Consider the following 9,198-nt stretch of genomic DNA (forward strand, 5'->3'; position numbering starts at 1 on the left):
TGTCATGCCGTGTGAGTGTCAGATATTGAAGTGCACCAGCTAATTGCCTGTATTTAGTGGGATCATGATAAGCTAAACCAGATGATATACTGAGCTTTTGTTTGGTGTCGACAGGAGTGGCAGCGGCATTACAGGATCCAAGTCCTGCTTTCCCAATAATTTCCGAAGCATATTTCCGCTGTGACAAGAATATGGAACCATGTGATTTAGTGACGGATATCTCCAAGAAGTAATGCAACGGACCCAAGTCTTTCATTGCAAATTCAGAGCTGAGTTTGGAGATCATGGAATCCCGGAATCTGTCAGAAGAAGTAACTAAAACAATAGCATCGTCTAATTCTAAGACTTAGTTGTTTTCTCTTCCTTTTCCTATTGAAATATTTGCTCATTTGAAATATTATCTCGTAGTGTTAGGGGACGTAGGTAATATTGGCCGAACCTCATTAAATTCTAGTGTTTTCTCGATTTGTTTTATGCTTTAGCTTTCAATTTGCTAGTCGTTTCCGCAACAATTGGTATCAGAATTGGTTTAGAAATTTAGTACGCACTTAGACTGATCGGTCGGCACATAAAAAAAAATTCTTTTCTATGGGTTTCGTTGGTTTAAAAACTTAGTATGCTCTATGCGCCGCAGCTAGATTGATCGGTCGGCACATTAGAAAGTTTTTTTCTTTGGGTTTCGTTGACTATTTAGCAAATCTTAAGGTAGTGTTTTAAAACACTCATTTGGAAAAATCATAGATAATATATTGTCTTAAGTGCATAGGAAAATTCTATCAACAAGGCAATAATCGCCTAAGAAAGCTGGTGCTTAAGTGAGACCGTTTGTGACTCCACTAGTGGCCTAAGAATTTTTCTAGTGAAGTTAAGATAAATTATTATTGGTGATTTTTCAATTTGAGCTGAGATGATGACTAATGGAACACCATAGGGTTCCACATTGGCAAAAACATCTATTTTGTCAACAATATGTGTGTCTAATAGCATAATTGCAGTGGAGATCTTTAATGGTACTAGTCATTTTGGCATTTGGCAAGGCGAAGTTTTGGATGCATTATTTCAACAAGGTCTAGATGTTTCCATTTAAGGAGAGAAACCAGAAGATGTTGATGAGAAGAATTGGAAAAATAATAAACTGTTTAGCATGTGGTACAACTTGATCATGCGTGTCTGAAGAGCAGAAGTATGCATTCAACAAAGGAACTTCTGCAAATGTATTATGGAAGGCATTGGAGGACAAGTTCTTGAGGAATAGCATTCATAATAAGCTTCATATAAAGAAAAGGTTGTTCAGGTTCACATATGTTCTTGGTACGACGATGGATGATCACATCACGAGTTTCAATAAGCTTGTTGCTGGTTTGATGAACTTGTACGTGACTTTTGAAGATGAAGATTTGGCATTGATGTTGTTGGGATCGCTTCCTGAGGAGTTTGAAGTTTAGCACTACAATCCATGTTACCAAGGGTATTTTGGATTATGTTCACTCAGATGTATGTGGACCTTCCAAAATAGTTTCGTTGGGAGGAAAATCCTATTATGTTACCTTTATTGATGACTTCTCTAGAAGAGTGTGGGTGTTCACTATGAAGTTGAAGTCGAAGGATGAAGTGTTGGGAGTTTTTCTCATGTGGAAAAAGATGATGGAAACTCAGACAGGAAGAAATATCAAATGTCTCCGATCAAATAATGGTGGAGAGTACAAAAGTGGTCTTTTCATGAAAGTTTGTCAAGATGAAGGAATTTTTCGACACTTCACAGTTAGAAACTAGACCATATTTTGCAATCTACAACAGGCAAAAGTAATTTCCTCTCCCTTATTCACAATTCACTATTAGAGGTATTCCATATTTTGCAATCTACAACAAACCCTATAAATAATAAAAACTAGAACCCTTAAGTTGACACATAAAATTTTTGTAGGGAAACATGGTGCATGGAATTTAGCAAGAAAAAACAAGAAAACTGAACAAAAAAAAATGCTCAGATCTTTAAGTTTCAAGAGTGCTAAGAGGCTAAAATAAGTTAATATCCTTGTGTAGTGATTAATTATGGTGGTTTTATGGTAAAAGATACTAAATTTTGATGGTTTTGGGCTAGAGAGAGAAATTTGCGAGAGACGTTAAAGATTCCCCCAATCCAAATTTTTAAAGAGAAAAATTATTGACTAGTGAAAGTGGAAGCTGAGTAAATTATATTGTAGAAATTATAACTATTTTTAGTATTTTGTTATTGGTATCATATTCGAGAATAGCAACAAAGTTAAATATCGACTAAATTTAGTGTTACCTTATTAGTCAAGAGAAATCTAGATTACTATGTAGAACTGTGTCTTTGATTCTTTATTTAAAAATATCGGAATACATAGGAAACTTGATTATATTATCAAGTCCAACCCAATTCAGTAGATTAAATTAAATAGTTACATTAAATAGTTGTTAAGAGCTTATTAGACTATTAGGTTAACTAATATAAAAATTTCAAAAAAAAAAATCAATTGTTCAAGTAGTGTAGAAATTAAGTGATAAAAATATAGATTTGATATTATTGCTGAATGAACTTGATTTTGAGAATAGTTTGGTGATTATAAATTAATGAAAGTGAACTTAGTTATAGGTCTTACAATAATGAATTATAAGGTAACTTTATCGAATTAATGGTGGAAAAATTGATAAACATTCATTTAAGCAGTCAGGGGTCGTTTTCTTAGAAATTAGAATTGTACTTTAGACTCATATATTGTTACTTTGTCTCACTGTCTTATCTGATAGCTTTTGGAACCGGGTTTGACATATACATATATATACACATACATATTCCTTAATATACTTTTTTCAATGGATAATTTTTAGTTTATGATTTTTTAAATATTTATTTTGTAATTGGATAATTTTTATTTATTTTTATATTTGATGGATTATTTATGATTTTTATTGATGCATCTTTTTGGTATCAGTTATATTAATCTTTTATAGTTTTTATTTGCATAATCGTATTATATGAGACAAAATTAAGAATTTGAGAAATGGAGGATGGGGGATGGGGATGAGGCTTCCCCATCTAGACGGGGATGGGATGGGGAAAGCAGTCCCCATCCCCTCCTCACCCTATTTACAATCTTATTCATAAGTTATTGTTTGGTTACTCTAAATGTGAGCATCACATGAGCATAATGATTCATATATTTTAATGGTTGTCCAGTCTCATTGTAAGTGTGGAGCTTAAGCATTTGAAAATGCATTTTAAAGTTAGTGATAACGATATACCAATGTATGACATGTGACTCAGTAGTTGGGGGAAAGAAAATAGAGTCTTGAATCAAAGAATTTATATCAATCTAATCACTCATGCTAACAAGATTTGGTATATCGTCATCACTAAAAAAACCAACTACTAGGTCAAACTCTATTATTTTTTCACTAACTTCACTTCCCTACTTGAAATTCACAATTCTTTCATCTTCCAATCATTTTTTTCAAGTTGATGGTGTTGGTCCCATGTAATTAGTTCCAAGGGAGGTTAGGAACTAATACAACTTTTTTGTTTTAGTTATGCTGACTTAATATAATTCTTTGAGTTTCACAACTCAGTTTTGGTCAGCACGGCCGAGTGAGGCGTAAGACAGCTTTAGTCAGATACTGACTAGAACTGTTTTACTTGCAAGTTAGGAAATGACACTTTTGTGGTCAGCTTCCAACTCAGCACTCTGATTTACTCAGTGTCAGCTTAAACAATTTATATACTGAGTCAATATAGCAAGCAACACATACAGATATATATTGAGAGAGAGTTAGAAATTACTCAGCACGACTTATCCTGGTTCGGCCTCTCCGCCTACGTCCAGTCCCCAGAATCCCTTCGGGCTTTTTCAATCCAATACTGAGCTCTTTAAAGGTAGAGCACAAATAGTTTACAAGGCAGTTGAATATGCAAGAGTACCGTCCTCTATTCGTCTACTCAACTCCTATTAAGTGCTATAGCCGAACACCTAAATTTCTCTACCGCTGAGTACTTAAATCGAGTACTCAGCACCACTCTCTCAATTTTACAATTGATACAAACTTGTTCTTTTTCAGACAAAGAACACTTTAGATGATTACAAAATCAAACTAGCTTTTACACATAGATAGAAATTTGGTGTAAGATCTTTTTCTTGTTTTGATATGCTTTGTATGTGTATGCTTTTTTCTTGTATTTCGGCAAAGGATCCAAGAAGTGTACTTGTCCTTTTATAGTTGAAATCTGAAGATACAATGATTTGAATCCAGACTTTTTCGTTGGATTCAAACGGCTTTTTCTTGCAACATGTTCTGGTCAGCTTCAGATTTGCAGGCCAATCCCGTCGTCTGAATTCCGTTGTCGTCAGCCTTGTCTTCTTCTTAAGGTGTGTCTTCTAATGCCAGTTCGTCTTTTAGCTAACGGACAGTTGACCCATGCGTCTCGAAACTGTATCCATGCATAATTCCAAAGCTTCTGAATTGGTGCAGATCACTGTCGGATCTTGTCTTATAGCAACGGATTATTGGTGATGTCCTTAAGATCATTCAGCATGACTTTGATAGCCGTTGTCTTTGATTGTTGCCAATTCCGATACTGAGTTGCCTTTCACTCAGCTTCCACGGTCAGCTTCGTTCTGCAAGATATAGTTCCAAAGAAGACTTCTCTTTTTTTATGCTAAGTTGCTTTTCACTCAGCTTCTACGGTCAGCTTCGGTCCTGAAGAAGACTTTCCTTCTTTCGTACTGAGTCATTCTTTACTCAGCCCGTGCTATGTTATCATGCTGACTATGTTCTGTCTTAATTTGATTCCTGTTCTTATAAATATTTTTATACTCAACATTAAACAAACGCATTAGTACAATTAAATCAAAGCACTTAAATTTAATTGTCTTAACCATGGATTAACTTAAATAATTTTGTCAAATCAAAATCATGTTGGAAAGGTGTTTTAACAGATGAAACTTAATCGTCCAGATGATTTTTTAACCCAACGAGAACTTAATAACTTATCAATTTTCATTCTCTCAAATTCATTATTAGAAATGGGCTCTGTCAAGGACGAGTCTGCCATTGCTAATTGAATATAGATTCAAAAAAGAGTTCTTTTATGTCTAGACTTGTTACTAGATCCGACGCCAAGGTTTGCAACAACTTGGTATCAGAACTTAGCATCATGAGTGACACGCGAAATTTGGCGTCAAAGATGGATGCTTTTATGGAACAAAATAACGTCTGAAATAACAAAAGCAAACAAATTTAAATTATGGAATAGGAAAATAATTAGGTTGAAGATTTCTTCTTTCTTTGGTAATGTCTTCCAAAAGGCGTCCGTATTAGAAACAGGGACATCATAATACATACATGTGTGAGTATGTATGTATGCATGTACATGTATGATTATGACTATGAACATACGTGTATTTGTATATATGCATATACACATGTATATACATATGTGGGAAGTGTTGAAACACTTTTCCATATGATTTTGATTTGATAAAATTATTTAAGTTAATCCATGATTAAGGGACAATTAAATTTAAGTGCTTTGATTTAATTGTACTAATATGTTTGTTCAATAATGAGTATAAATATAAATACAAATACAAATATAAAGTAAGACAGAACGAAGTCAGCATAAGATGACAGCACAAGCTGAGTAGAGTGGAACTGTCACGACCCATCCCACGGACCGTGACCGACGCTAGGGAACGGGTAAGCTGAAGCTACCGGAACTCGTAGCAAGCCTTAATATAATATAAAATCAACCTTACCAATAGCCTTAACATAATTTAATATTAAAACCTTCAAAAAGAAACACACACATAATCCTCAAACTGGTACTGCGGTCTAGAATATAAATTTTTAACATAATTCTTAAATAGTCATACATAGTAAGATAGATGTGCTGCCCGAAGAAAGAAATTAGACTGCAACAGACTTCTAGTCACCTGAAAAATTAAAGGAGTCAAACCTCCCATAGTGAATTAATTATATGCAATGCATGAGTAATTTAATATTTATGTCACACACAATAATAATAATCATAATATATAATATAAGTGATCACACAATATGCTTTTCACAAAATTGTCTTATAAATAAATAGATAGGTGGTTTAATACGTGTGTTGGACCCTAAACCTCAATACCCAATCTAATAATCCACCAATAATCACCATTTCACTCATATCCAATAACTGGGGGACCGAGAATAACTCAACCGACCACACGCCCAGTTAGCTGGAGGACCGAGAATAACTCAACCGATTCCGTACCTAGCCTCACTTAAATCGAAAATCCATATATCATATATAGCCCGAGAATATCTCAACCGAGCTTATCCATATATCACAACATTCACAATATTAGTATCATCAATATCCAATAACCCGATAGTACCTATGCGCACAAGGTCCTGATGCCGCTCACCAGGAAGCATGTCCATAACACGTATTTATCCACAAATAATTACGTATAAATTGTTATAAACAATAAGACACTTTTATAAGTAAAAATAATACTTTACTTGAAATATCATGAAATCATTTATTATGAATGCAAATGCTAAATTAAAAATGCATAACATATAATTAACTCACAAATTGCTCCTAGCCGACTGTCCTAATTTTCAGGTACTGCTGCTCCTCCTACCAGTTGAGTATCTAAAAGAGATAATATTATTTTTAGATATTATATATATTTAGGGAAATATTAAAATTTATTTTGTCTCGTTTTACAGACTGTCTACCGAAAATTCGGCAGAGTCTCCCATATAAAACGAACATCCTCCTAGTAATAACTAGGGTCAACCCTGCAATAAAATACACTTCTATATTCAAAAATATTCAAAGTCCAAATCGGGACTCCATAGACTACAATTTATCAACCCGATTGGACATCAATCATCCGATAGTTCCATAACTGTCAGTAATTCCAATACTTTACTCCCAAAATTACTCATCATCAAACAACATATAAACATATGTACTTATAATCCATTTTCATAATACCTATATCAACCAAATTAACTAACCAATAATCTTAAGAGCATAATTAATTAATTATGCTTAGTCCAATCTCCCTTCAACTTTTATTTTTAAAATTATATATTCTGAATTTTATTTAAATAAGGATCCAAAAATCATTTTTAACCCAACTTAATTTATTTTCTTTAATTTCACCCAACTATATACTTTTGTAATTTATAGAGACTAAACGGTAAGGAATTTGGCCAAAGTCGAAGAATTAATGTTGCTCCAAATAATATTTAGAACATTCTGAAATTAACCAAATAATTTTTCTGCACTTATTTCGTATGTCACCGGAAAATATCACCGGTGTTCGGGATCCGCCTATCGGAAAAATTAAAGTTGATTGTTTTGAGAAGTTAATTATACCACTTTGTTCCTTATGATTCCAGGAGTCTAGAATCACTCTCAAAACACCCAAAATCGACCAGAAAGTTAAACTTTGGTTAGATTTCTTACTTTTTCCGGCGTAGCTCCGATTAACCCTCAAAACTCCTTGCATGCATCAAAATCTAGTGTATCCATAGGTAGACCTGTCCACGGGCCCGGATACCCGCCCGGCCCGCCCAGGCCCGTGTCCCTTGGACCGGGCTTGGACAATAAAAATTATTCATCGGCCCAGGCCCGTCAAAGCCCGCCTATTTTTTGGGCGGGCTTGGGATTAATAAAAATAACACGGGCCGGCCCGGCCCGGTCCGCTTATTAATATTAATTAATAAATATATATTTATATATTAAATATTTATTTTTAAGTATAATATTTATTTTTTATAATTAACAATTATATATATATATTTAGGTGGGCTTATATGGGTTGGGCTCGGGATTTGATTTTTAAGCCCGAGCCCAGCCCGGCCCGAGCCCACCTAAATTAATTGTGGGTTGGGCTGGGCTTGGGCTGAGCATTTTTACTTAAAAACCCGACTGGCCCGGCCCGAGCCCGGCCCATGGACAGGTCTATCCATAGGTAAATCGACCCCCTGAGTCAATTTTTGGTGTTAGAATTGCAAAATAATGAACATAGGACTGAGAAATAGAGAGAATAGCAAAAGTGACGAATTTTCTCTCTCTAAACGATTTTTAAAAACTCAAAATCTCACCATAAAACTTACATGCACTTGTAGTTGGAGTTGAGAGCTTCGTTTCGGTATAAAGAACGCCAAAAATGGTGAAGAAATGAGAAAGATTGAGGTTAGAGAAGGTTGATTTTGAAATGATGAAGAAGATGATCAAAGAAGGAGAATGGAGTCTGCCGAACCTCCAGCTTCTTATTTCATTGATTTTAGCCAAATGTTCATTTTGGTCCCTATATTCATAACATCTTCTAAAAAAAATTCCAAAAGTAATTATGCTTTAACCTTAACTCCTTCTAATTAATTCAATTAAGCAAATAGCTTAATATATATAATTTGGGGTATTACAATTCTTCCCCCTTTAAAGAAATTCGTCCTCGAATTTAAAATTGAAGGACTAACCTCATGTTTGAAATAGATAAGAATAATTGTTCTGCATCTCTAATTCGGATTCCCAAGTGCACTATTCCATAGAATGGTTACTCCATAACACCTTCACCATTGGGATAACTTTTGATCTAAGTTGGCGAACTTGACGATCCACTATTGCCACTGGTTGCTCCTCATAAGATAAATCTTCACTAACTTCTATCGCTTGAGGATGAAGAACATGAGAAGGATCAGGAACATATTTTCTTGGCATTGATATATGAAACACAGGATGAACCTGTGATAAGTTAGGAGGCAATGCTAATTGATATGCAACTTCACCTATTATTCTCTTCAAAATCTCAAATGGTCCGATGTATCTAGGTGTCAACTTTTCTTTCTTTCCAAATCTCATGATTCCTTTCATTGGTGACACTTTGATAAAAACATAGTCCCCTTCCATGAATACCACATCCTTCCTCCTTGGATCCACATAGCTTTTCTGCCTACTAAAGGCAGTTTGCAATCTTTGACGAATGATAGGAACCTTTTCAGAAGTTATTTGTATTAGTTCGGGACCAGTGAGCTTCCTTTCACCAACTTCTTCCCAACATAAAGGAGATCTGCACTTTCTACCATATAATGCTTCATAAGGAGCCATTTGAATGCTTGAGTGGTAGCTATTATTATATGCAAATTCAATGAGAGGCAAATATGTATCCCAAT

The sequence above is a fragment of the Euphorbia lathyris genome, chromosome 1 (genome assembly GCF_963576675.1).
Source record: "Euphorbia lathyris chromosome 1, ddEupLath1.1, whole genome shotgun sequence".
In the NCBI taxonomy this organism is placed as follows: domain Eukaryota; kingdom Viridiplantae; phylum Streptophyta; class Magnoliopsida; order Malpighiales; family Euphorbiaceae; genus Euphorbia; species Euphorbia lathyris.